We start from the raw sequence: 12,649 nt of genomic DNA, 5'->3' as shown, positions 1-12,649 counted from the left end.
TCGGGTTCATACAAGAGTAATACTTTAATTAAAGAGGTATAACAAAAGGTGTGTGTGTTGTCTTTTTAAATACTAAAAATAGTACAATTCCCAGAATGCATTGCTTTCCCTCAGCTGTTCATAACAGCCCTCCCACCCTTCTCACTCGCCTCCCATAGCACTCCTGACAGTCCCCCCGTCCAGAGCTGTCACAGACCATTAGGGTCCTATTACACCAACAGATTATCTGACAGATTTTTTTTGAGCTGAGATTTCTCCTCTTTTCAAATCCATTCCTGGCTTTGGTTTAAAAGAAATCTGTCAGATAATCTGTAGAGATGAGCTAACCGGCCAAGGTTCGGGTTCGTATGAACCTTAACTCTCGGCTTCTGATTCCCGCTGTCTGCCCGCTCCGTGGAGAGGGCTGATACAACCTTGAGGACCGCCTGGAAAACTGGGATACAGCCATAGCCATAGGCTGTATCCCAGTTTTCCAGGCCATCCTCAGGCTGTATCCACCCTCTCCACGGAGCGGGCAGACAGCGGGAATCAGAAGCCGAGAGTTAAGGTTCATACGAACCCGAACCTTGGCCGGTTAGCTCATCTCTACAGATTATCTGACAGATTTCTTTTAAACCAAAGCCAGGAATGGATTTGAAAAGAGGAGAAATCTCAGTCTTTCCTTTATTACCTGTTCTCTGTTTATAGTCTATTCCTGGCTTTGGCTCAAAAAAATCTGTCAGATAATCTGTTGGTGTAATAGGACCCTAATGGTCTGTGACAGCTCTGGACGGGGGGACTGTCAGGAGTGCTATGGGAGGCGAGTGAGAAGGGTGGGAGGGCTGTTATGAACAGCTGAGGGAAAGCAATGCATTCTGGGAATTGTACTATTTTTAGTATTTAAAAAGACAACACACACACCTTTTGTTATACCTCTTTAATTAAAGTACTACTCTTGTATGAGCAAACAAAATAAACAGTAACAATACTTTAGCACATACTTAGCTCTGTGCTCTGCAGCAGAACACACCATTTACAAACAATTTTTGTTTGTTTTTTTAATTATTCCCTGGTGTAATGTATTCCCGTATCTCTTCTCCCAGGTTTTCATCACTAATTGTAAGTTAGACTTGTACACATGATACTTGCTAAGTAAATGTGATGACTGCTGGTTACAAAACACAATTTAAATATTCCCTGTTTATTATATTTTCACTTTCGGATGTTAATTTGGAAATTTCTCACTTTGTGTTTCCATCTGTACTTTATTTAATTTATACATCTTCCTGCTATGATGTCAGTACAGAATACCGTGGCCAAAAAGCAAGATTCTTAGGGGACAAACGTAAACAACAGAGTTCTGGCACCATCATTCACGATGATGCCGGGAATTTTGAAACTGTTTAAATGTTTACGCTACTGTACTGACACCACATGTCAGTACAGAAGCACGAAGAGTTAAAGGGTCACTATTGTTTCACAAATTTATTGACATATCAAAAGTTTTGATCGAGTGTTCAGACAAATAACGATCGGGAGATAGTGCCGGGGAAAGACTGCAGTAAGCGCGGTCCTCTGTGTCAAGTGATCAGTCGGACTTATAATGGAGTCCGACTGATCACGTGACACAGACCTAGGAGAGGACCACGCTTGCCGCTGTCTTCTCCTGGGTCTATGTCCCGATTGGTGTTTAGACCCAGACTGATCAAAACTTTTAATATGTCAAAAGTTTTGTGAAACGACAATGACACTTTCAACAGTTTCAGAGCTCCCGGCATCATAATAAATGATGATGCTGGGAACTCCAAACTCCGTAGTTTACATATTTACGGAACGTGTATATTTATGTGCCAAGCTTGAAATCTCATCCTCTTCTTCTTTTTTTTTTTACAACTTTAGCAATAATTGTAGCCATCTTGACTAGGACTAAACATTTGGTCACATCCGACTGCACACTTAGCGGGGAGTTATCGCTGTGTGCCCATGGCGTACGCCATGAAAAAGGGGCAGATTTTCCTCTTTTCCGTTACGTACGTCTGCCATATCTCCACTCACCTCATGGGGGGTTACAAGGATGGGAGGAGATGTGGCCTCCTTCCGTGTCTGATTTAGAAGGTTTACTCCTTGAAACAGGCGTAAACCAGGCAAAAATGTAGACCTGCTCCAGAGCAATGCCTGTGCTGGGCTCAGGGCCGGCTGGCTGTACTTAGAGGGGTACTGGTACGCCAGTCTTGATAAATGTCCCCCCTACAGTCCTCTTACATGACCTGATATGAGACCATGTACGGATGCAGATAAGCGCCCAGGCCCGGACTGGTAATCTGGCAAGGCGGGCAAATGCCCGCTGGGCTGGCCAGATTACTAGTCCGTGGGCCGCCCGGGCTGTCTAATGGAAAAAAAAAAAATCACCGCTGCGGCCCGCTCCTGACGTGCTCCTCCAATCCAATCAACGTGGGGCCGCAGCGGCCCCTCATTGATTGGCGGAGCACGTCAGGAGCGGGCCAGCCGGGGTGAGGTGAGCGGGCTGTGGTGGCGGGAGGGGGCTGCGGTGGCGTGTCTCCGCCCCGTTGTGCTTCCCCCAAGTGCCAAGGGCCGCAGACGTGCCGCGCGCAGGCACGTCTGCAGCCACCTCCACCAGGCCCCCAGCGGTGACGTCACTTCCCTGACGCGCCGCTGAGGACCTGGAGGAGAGAGAGGAGAGCCGCAGCCGCCGCCGCCACGCTGCTGCAGCAGAAAGAAGCTGCTGAAGATCCGGAGAAAGAAGCTGCTGGGAGCGAGGTGAGGTGAGAATGTTTTTTTTTTTTTTTTAACCCCTTCACATGTGGCCACACAGGGAGAGCATGCAGGGGGGCTATTCTATATGGGAGGGGGTGCAGGGGGCTATTCTATATGGGAGGGGGATGCAGGGGGGGCTATTCTATATGGGAGGGGGATGCAGGGGGGCTATTCTATATGGGGGGGGGATGCAGGGGGCTATTCTATATAGGAGGGGGATGGACAGGGGGGCTATTCTATATAGGAGGGGGATGCAGGGGGGCTATTCTATATGGGAGGGGATGCAGGGGGCTATTCTATATGGAGGGGGATGCAGGGGGCTATTCTATATGGGAGGGGATGCAGGGGGCTATTCTATATGGGAGGGGGATGCAGGGGGCTATTCTATATGGGAGGGGATGCAGGGGGCTATTCTATATGGGAGGGGGATGCAGGGGGCTATTCTATATGGGAGGGGATGCAGGGGGCTATTCTATATGGGAGGGGATGCAGGGGGGCTATTCTATATAGGGAGGGGGATGCAGGGGGGCTATTCTATATAGGGAGGGGGATGCAGGGGGCTATTCTATATGGGAGGGGATGCAGGGGGGCTATTCTATATAGGGAGGGGGATGCAGGGGGGCTATTCTATATGGGAGGGGGATGCAGGGTGGGCTATTCTATATGGGGGGGATGCAGGGGGCTATTCTATATGGGGGGGGATGCAGGGGGGCTATTCTATATGGGAGGGGGATGCGGGGGGGGGTATTCTATATAGGGAGATGTACAGCAGGGGGCTATTCTATATAGGAGGGGGATGCAGGGGGGCTATTCTATATGGGAGGGGCATGCAGGGGGGCTATTCTATATGGAGGGGGATGCAGGGGGCTATTCTATATGGGAGGGGATGCAGGGGGCTATTCTATATGGGAGGGGGATGCAGGGGGCTATTCTATATGGGAGGGGATGCAGGGGGCTATTCTATATGGGAGGGGATGCAGGGGGGCTATTCTATATTGGAGGGGGTGCAGGGGGGGCTATTATATATTGGAGGGGGATGCAGGGTGGGCTATTCTATATGGGGGGATGCAGGGGGCTATTCTATATGGGGGGATGCAGGGGGCTATTCTATATGGGGGGGGATGCAGGGGGCTATTCTATATGGGAGGGGGATGCAGGGGGGCTATTCTATATGGGGGGATGCAGGGGGCTATTCTATATGGGAGGGGGATGCAGGGAGGGCTATTCTATATTGGGGGGATGCAGGGGGGCTATTCTATATGGGAGGGGCATGCAGGGGGGCTATTCTATATGGGAGGGGGATGCAGGGGGCTATTCTATATGGGAGGGGGATGCAGGGGGGGCTATTCTATATAGGGAGGGGGATGCAGGGGGGCTATTCTATATGGGAGGGGGATGCAGGGGGGCTATTCTATATGGGAGGGGGATGCAGGGGGGCTATTCTATATGGGAGGGATGCAGGGGGGGTATTCTATATGGGGGGGGATGCAGGGGGGTATTCTATATGGGAGGGGGATGCAGCGGGGCTATTCTATATGGGAGGGGGATGCAGGGGGGCTATTCTATATGGGAGGGGGATGCAGGGGGGCTATTCTATATGGGAGGGGGATGCAGGGGGACTTTTCTATATGGGGGGATGCAGGGGGGGCTATTCTATATAGGGGGATGCAGGGGAGGCTATTCTATATGGGAGGGGGATGCAGGGGGGGTATTCTATATGGGAGAGATGCAGGGGGTATTCTATATGGGAGGGGGATGCAGGGGGGGTATTCTATATGGGAGAGATGCAGGGGGTATTCTATATGGGAGGGGGATGCAGGGGGGCTATTCTATATGGGAGGGGGATGTGGGGGGGGGGGCTATTCTATATAGGGAGATGTACAGCAGGGGGGCTATTCTATATGGGGGGATGCAGGGGGGGCTATTCTATATGGGGGGATTTATAGATGAGGATGTTGCTGGAGCAAGAAGCCTAAAATGTCTGTCTGACAGATCCCGTGGAGAGGAGTCATGGCCAGAGAAGCCTTCCTGATGACCGGAGCCAGATGGAGAAGAAAAGGAAAAGTGCAGAGAAGACGCCTACTGTGAGTGACAGGATGTAACTGCACTATAATCACCTGTAAGGTCTGCAGAACCTTTATACAGCTGGGATCTGCCTTAGTATCAGGGGTGTCACACTCCTGCCCTCCAGGTGTTGCAAAACTACAATTCCCGTCATGCTTTAGCTGTCCAGGCATGATGGGATTTGTAGTTCTGTAACAGCTGGAGTGTAACATCTGTGTTCTATTGTCGCTGCTTTGGGAGAATATTGGTCTTTAGATAGTGGCTGTTATTTGGTGCCAGTATAGTGGTATCCAGTCACTGTATGGTGAGAGTAGTGGGCATGGTGTGATGGTATAGTGGTGTTATCCAGTCACTGTATGGTGAGAGTAGTGGGCATGGTGTGATGGTATAGTGGTATTATCCAGTCACTGTATGGTGAGGGTAGTGGGCATGGTGTGATGGTATAGTGGTATTATCCAGTTACTGTATGGTGAGGGTAGTGGGCATGGTGTGATGGTATAGTGGTATCCAGTCACTGTATGGTGAGAGTAGTGGGCATGGTGTGATGGTATAGTGGTATTATCCAGTCACTGTATGGTGGGAGTAGTGGTCATGATGTGATGGTATAGTGGTATTATCCAGTCACTGTATGGTGAGAGTAGGGGGCATGGTGTGATGGTATAGTGGTATTATCCAGTCACTGTATGGTGAGAGTAGTGGGCATGGTGTGATGGTATAGTGGTATTATCCAGTCACTGTATGGTGAGAGTAGGGGGCATGGTGTGATGGTATAGTGGTATTATCCAGTCACCGTATGGTGGGAGTAGTGGGCATGGTGTGATGGTATTACTCGTATTATTGGTAATTTTAGTGTTGTATATAGTGGATTGTATTCAGTCACAGTGTAGCGGTATTAGTCACTATGTGGTGATAATGGCCGTGCTCATGGTGGGGTGATATTATTTGTTACTTATATACTGTTAGTATAGGAAATATTGGTGGGTTTGCTTAGTGACAGTATGGCAGTAACGTGTACAGTATGGTGATAATATTTGCTTACTGGTGTTAACTATGACAGTGTTATCATGCACAGAAAAAAGATAGATAGATAGATTGATAGATAGGAGATAGATAGATAGATAGATAGATAGATAGATAGATAGATAGATAGATAGATAGATAGGAGATAGATAGATAGATAGATGATAGATAAGAGATAGATAGATAGATAGATAGATAGATAGATAGATAGATAGGAGATAGATAGATAGATAGATAGGAGATAGATAAATAGGAGATAGATAGATAGATAGATAGATAGATAGATAGATAGATAGGAGATAGATAGATAGGAGATAGATAGGAGATAGATAGATAGATAGATAGATAGATAGATAGATAGATAGATAGATAGATAGGGGATAGGAGATAGATAGATAGATAGATAGATAGATAGATAGATAGGAGATAGATAGATAGGGGATAGATACTATAGATAGATAGATAGATAGATAGATAGATAGATAGATAGATAGATAGATATCCAGTAGGAAATGGCTATCTAGCAGCTTATTATGTAGCTTTGACCGCCATTATATGGAGTGCAGACATAGTCAGGATAAAAGGGATTTAAAAAATATAGTAACTTTTGTCCAAAAACAGCACCACCCTGTCCTCAGACTGTGTATGGTTATTACAACTTGGCTCCATTCACTTCAATGGAACTGAGCTGCAATACCTCACACAAACTGAAGAAGAGTGTGGCGCTGTTTCTGGAAGAAGGTGGCCATGTTTTTCTCCTATAAAGGGAATCTGTGAGGTCCGTACCAGGTCTAGGGCTATAAATCTCAGCAGACAGATGTGAGCGAGATATCACTGACCTTTAGTCCAGTGTAAACTTATATAATTGTCCTTTTCATTTCCAACTAAAGTTTCACAACAGCAGCCGCAGCAGCAGCACCCTATACGTCCATCAGTCAGGGCAGGAAGGGGCGGGCAGAAGGTGCTGCTGTGGTTCCACCTCTGTGACACTTCAGCTGGTAATGAAAAGAATGATTATAGAGGTTTACACTGGACTAAAGGTCCAGTCCCTGACCTGTACGCTGGGATCTACAGCTGTGCACCTGGTATAGAGCCCACAGGTTTCCTGTAAGGGCACGTTCATACCTAATCAAATGCGGATTTGATGCTTCTTATTTAATCAGTTGAAATGAATGCATATATATGCCGCATCAAATCATCAGCAGATCATGTTATAGCATTATTTTCAGGTGCTGATGGTGGGGTTCACATGTTTAGGGGAGTAGTGGGGACATGGCTAAATGAAGCAGAATTTGCTACAGCGTGTATTTTACACCGCTATCCATGATATATAGGGAAGGATATGGTATGTGGGCTGCTGGGGTTTGATTGCCAGGGCTGATTTTAAGTCCCAGTCCGGCCCTGTAAGCGCCGCTCTTTGCTTTACAATGGACGATAAATAATGCAGCCGGGGTCGCACGAACGATTGCTGCATCATTTGTGCAGCCATAAACATTCATTGTATTTGGTTGCTTATCTCCTAGAACACAGACAAATGTGCGACCGATAACAATAAATTATACTGCAGCCCAAAAGATCAAGTCAGCCAACGAGCAAGCACTTTTAGGGTCCACTTACACAGAAAGATTATCTGACAAATTATCTGCCAAAGATTTGAAGCCAAAGCCAGGAATGGATTTGAAAAGAGGAGAAATCTCAGGCTTTCCTTTATGACCTGATCTCTGTTTATAGTCTGTTTCTGGCTTTGGCTTCAAATCTTTGGCAGATAATGTGTCAGATAATTTTTCTGTGTAAATAAACCCTTATGGTGTGCTTACACAGAGAGATTTAGTTGACATATCTTTGAAGCCAAAGCCAGGAACAGCCTATGAACAGAGAACAGGTCAAAAAGGAAAGATTGAGATTTCTCCTCTTTTCAAATCCATTCCTGTCTTTGGCTTCAAAAATCTGTGAGATAAATCTGTCTGTGTAAACGCACTATTACACGGGCCAATTATCGGCTAATTGAGCATCCCTATGGTGTGTTTACGAAGAGATTTATCTGACAGAAAGCCAAAGCCAGGAATGAATTTGAGAAGAGGAGAAATCTTACTCTTTCCTTTATGATCTGTTCTCTGTCTATAGTCTCTTCCTGGCTTTGGCTTTAAAAATCTGTCAGATAAATCTCTTTGTGTAAACGCACCACTAGGCATGCTTGTTAGCGATTATTAGCCCGAGTAAAAGGGCACTAAGACCAGAGTTATACAGCAATTCCTGGCCGTGTGATCCTGCTGATGGGGTCAGGATTGCAGTCACTGTTGGGTCACAATCTGACTCCATTCACGTGAATGACAGAAAGAGTTGCGTGACCAGGCAGTGTGACAACTAGGTATTGCTGTGTAGCCCTAGCCTGAGGTATAGATGGTAACGGAGATGCTGAAGGTGAGCCAGAAGCCGAATTGTGGCTGCGGCTTATAAGTACTATCAGGCCCGGACTGGTAATCTGGCAAGGCGGGCAAATGCCCGCTGGGCTGGCCAGATTACTAGTCCGTGGGCCGCCCGGGCTGTCTAATGGAAAAAAAAAAAATCACCGCTGCGGCCCGCTCCTGACGTGCTCCTCCAATCCAATCAACGTGGGGCCGCAGCGGCCCCTCATTGATTGGCGGAGCACGTCAGGAGCGGGCCAGCCGGGGTGAGGTGAGCGGGCTGTGGTGGCGGGAGGGGGCTGCGGTGGCGTGTCTCCGCCCCGTTGTGCTTCCCCCAAGTGCCAAGGGCCGCAGACGTGCCGCGCGCAGGCACGTCTGCAGCCACCTCCACCAGGCCCCCAGCGGTGACGTCACTTCCCTGACGCGCCGCTGAGGACCTGGAGGAGAGAGAGGAGAGCCGCAGCCGCCGCCGCCACGCTGCTGCAGCAGAAAGAAGCTGCTGAAGATCCGGAGAAAGAAGCTGCTGGGAGCGAGGTGAGGTGAGAATGTTTTTTTTTTTTTTTAACCCCTTCACATGTGGCCACACAGGGAGAGCATGCAGGGGGGCTATTCTATATGGGAGGGGGTGCAGGGGGCTATTCTATATGGGAGGGGGATGCAGGGGGGGCTATTCTATATGGGAGGGGGATGCAGGGGGGCTATTCTATATGGGGGGGGGGATGCAGGGGGCTATTCTATATAGGAGGGGGATGGACAGGGGGGCTATTCTATATAGGAGGGGGATGCAGGGGGGCTATTCTATATGGGAGGGGATGCAGGGGGCTATTCTATATGGAGGGGGATGCAGGGGGCTATTCTATATGGGAGGGGATGCAGGGGGCTATTCTATATGGGAGGGGGATGCAGGGGGCTATTCTATATGGGAGGGGATGCAGGGGGCTATTCTATATGGGAGGGGGATGCAGGGGGCTATTCTATATGGGAGGGGATGCAGGGGGCTATTCTATATGGGAGGGGATGCAGGGGGGCTATTCTATATAGGGAGGGGGATGCAGGGGGGCTATTCTATATAGGGAGGGGGATGCAGGGGGCTATTCTATATGGGAGGGGATGCAGGGGGGCTATTCTATATAGGGAGGGGGATGCAGGGGGGCTATTCTATATGGGAGGGGGATGCAGGGTGGGCTATTCTATATGGGGGGGATGCAGGGGGCTATTCTATATGGGGGGGGATGCAGGGGGGCTATTCTATATGGGAGGGGGATGCGGGGGGGGCTATTCTATATAGGGAGATGTACAGCAGGGGGCTATTCTATATAGGAGGGGGATGCAGGGGGGCTATTCTATATGGGAGGGGCATGCAGGGGGGCTATTCTATATGGAGGGGGATGCAGGGGGCTATTCTATATGGGAGGGGATGCAGGGGGCTATTCTATATGGGAGGGGATGCAGGGGGGCTATTCTATATTGGAGGGGGTGCAGGGGGGGCTATTATATATTGGAGGGGGATGCAGGGTGGGCTATTCTATATGGGGGGATGCAGGGGGCTATTCTATATGGGGGGGGATGCAGGGGGCTATTCTATATGGGAGGGGGATGCAGGGGGGCTATTCTATATGGGGGGATGCAGGGGGCTATTCTATATAGGAGGGGGATGCAGGGAGGGCTATTCTATATTGGGGGGATGCAGGGGGGCTATTCTATATGGGAGGGGCATGCAGGGGGGCTATTCTATATGGGAGGGGGATGCAGGGGGCTATTCTATATGGGAGGGGGATGCAGGGGGGGCTATTCTATATAGGGAGGGGGATGCAGGGGGGCTATTCTATATGGGAGGGGGATGCAGGGGGGCTATTCTATATGGGAGGGGGATGCAGGGGGGCTATTCTATATGGGAGGGATGCAGGGGGGTATTCTATATGGGGGGGGATGCAGGGGGGTATTCTATATGGGAGGGGGATGCAGCGGGGCTATTCTATATGGGAGGGGGATGCAGGGGGGCTATTCTATATGGGAGGGGGATGCAGGGGGACTTTTCTATATGGGGGGATGCAGGGGGGGCTATTCTATATAGGGGGATGCAGGGGAGGCTATTCTATATGGGAGGGGGATGCAGGGGGGTATTCTATATGGGAGAGATGCAGGGGGTATTCTATATGGGAGGGGGATGCAGGGGGGGTATTCTATATGGGAGAGATGCAGGGGGTATTCTATATGGGAGGGGGATGCAGGGGGGCTATTCTATATGGGAGGGGGATGTGGGGGGGGGGCTATTCTATATAGGGAGATGTACAGCAGGGGGGCTATTCTATATGGGGGGATGCAGGGGGGGCTATTCTATATGGGGGGATTTATAGATGAGGATGTTGCTGGAGCAAGAAGCCTAAAATGTCTGTCTGACAGATCCCGTGGAGAGGAGTCATGGCCAGAGAAGCCTTCCTGATGACCGGAGCCAGATGGAGAAGAAAAGGAAAAGTGCAGAGAAGACGCCTACTGTGAGTGACAGGATGTAACTGCACTATAATCACCTGTAAGGTCTGCAGAACCTTTATACAGCTGGGATCTGCCTCAGTATCAGGGGTGTCACACTCCTGCCCTCCAGGTGTTGCAAAACTACAATTCCCGTCATGCTTTAGCTGTCCAGGCATGATGGGATTTGTAGTTCTGTAACAGCTGGAGTGTAACATCTGTGTTCTATTGTCGCTGCTTTGGGAGAATATTGGTCTTTAGATAGTGGCTGTTATTTGGTGCCAGTATAGTGGTGTTATCCAGTCACTGTATGGTGAGAGTAGTGGGCATGGTGTGATGGTATAGTGGTATTATCCAGTCACTGTATGGTGAGGGTAGTGGGCATGGTGTGATGGTATAGTGGTATTATCCAGTTACTGTATGGTGAGGGTAGTGGGCATGGTGTGATGGTATAGTGGTATCCAGTCACTGTATGGTGAGAGTAGTGGGCATGGTGTGATGGTATAGTGGTATTATCCAGTCACTGTATGGTGGGAGTAGTGGTCATGATGTGATGGTATAGTGGTATTATCCAGTCACTGTATGGTGAGAGTAGGGGGCATGGTGTGATGGTATAGTGGTATTATCCAGTCACTGTATGGTGAGAGTAGTGGGCATGGTGTGATGGTATAGTGGTATTATCCAGTCACTGTATGGTGAGAGTAGGGGGCATGGTGTGATGGTATAGTGGTATTATCCAGTCACCGTATGGTGGGAGTAGTGGGCATGGTGTGATGGTATTACTCGTATTATTGGTAATTTTAGTGTTGTATATAGTGGATTGTATTCAGTCACAGTGTAGCGGTATTAGTCACTATGTGGTGATAATGGCCGTGCTCATGGTGGGGTGATATTATTTGTTACTTATATACTGTTAGTATAGGAAATATTGGTGGGTTTGCTTAGTGACAGTATGGCAGTAACGTGTACAGTATGGTGATAATATTTGCTTACTGGTGTTAACTATGACAGTGTTATCATGCACAGAAAAAAGATAGATAGATAGATTGATAGATAGGAGATAGATAGATAGATAGATAGATAGATAGATAGATAGATAGATAGATAGGAGATAGATAGATAGATAGATAGATAGATAGATAGATAGATAGATAGATAGAAGATAGATAGATAGATAGATAGATAGGAGATAGATAAATAGGAGATAGATAGATAGATAGATAGATAGATAGATAGATAGATAGATAGATAGGAGATAGATAGATAGGAGATAGATAGGAGATAGATAGATAGATAGATAGATAGATAGATAGATAGATAGATAGATAGATAGGGGATAGGAGATAGATAGATAGATAGATAGATAGATAGATAGATAGATAGATAGATAGATAGATAGGAGATAGATAGATAGGGGATAGATACTATAGATAGATAGATAGATAGATAGATAGATAGATAGATAGATATCCAGTAGGAAATGGCTATCTAGCAGCTTATTATGTAGCTTTGACCGCCATTATATGGAGTGCAGACATAGTCAGGATAAAAGGGATTTAAAAAATATAGTAACTTTTGTCCAAAAACAGCACCACCCTGTCCTCAGACTGTGTATGGTTATTACAACTTGGCTCCATTCACTTCAATGGAACTGAGCTGCAATACCTCACACAAACTGAAGAAGAGTGTGGCGCTGTTTCTGGAAGAAGGTGGCCATGTTTTTCTCCTATAAAGGGAATCTGTGAGGTCCGTACCAGGTCTAGGGCTATAAATCTCAGCAGACAGATGTGAGCGAGATATCACTGACCTTTAGTCCAGTGTAAACTTATATAATTGTCCTTTTCATTTCCAACTAAAGTTTCACAACAGCAGCCGCAGCAGCAGCACCCTATACGTCCATCAGTCAGGGCAGGAAGGGGCGGGCAGAAGGTGCTGCT

The sequence above is a fragment of the Dendropsophus ebraccatus genome, chromosome 8 (genome assembly GCF_027789765.1).
Source record: "Dendropsophus ebraccatus isolate aDenEbr1 chromosome 8, aDenEbr1.pat, whole genome shotgun sequence".
NCBI lineage: Eukaryota > Metazoa > Chordata > Amphibia > Anura > Hylidae > Dendropsophus > Dendropsophus ebraccatus.
This window is presented reverse-complemented; position numbering follows the sequence as displayed.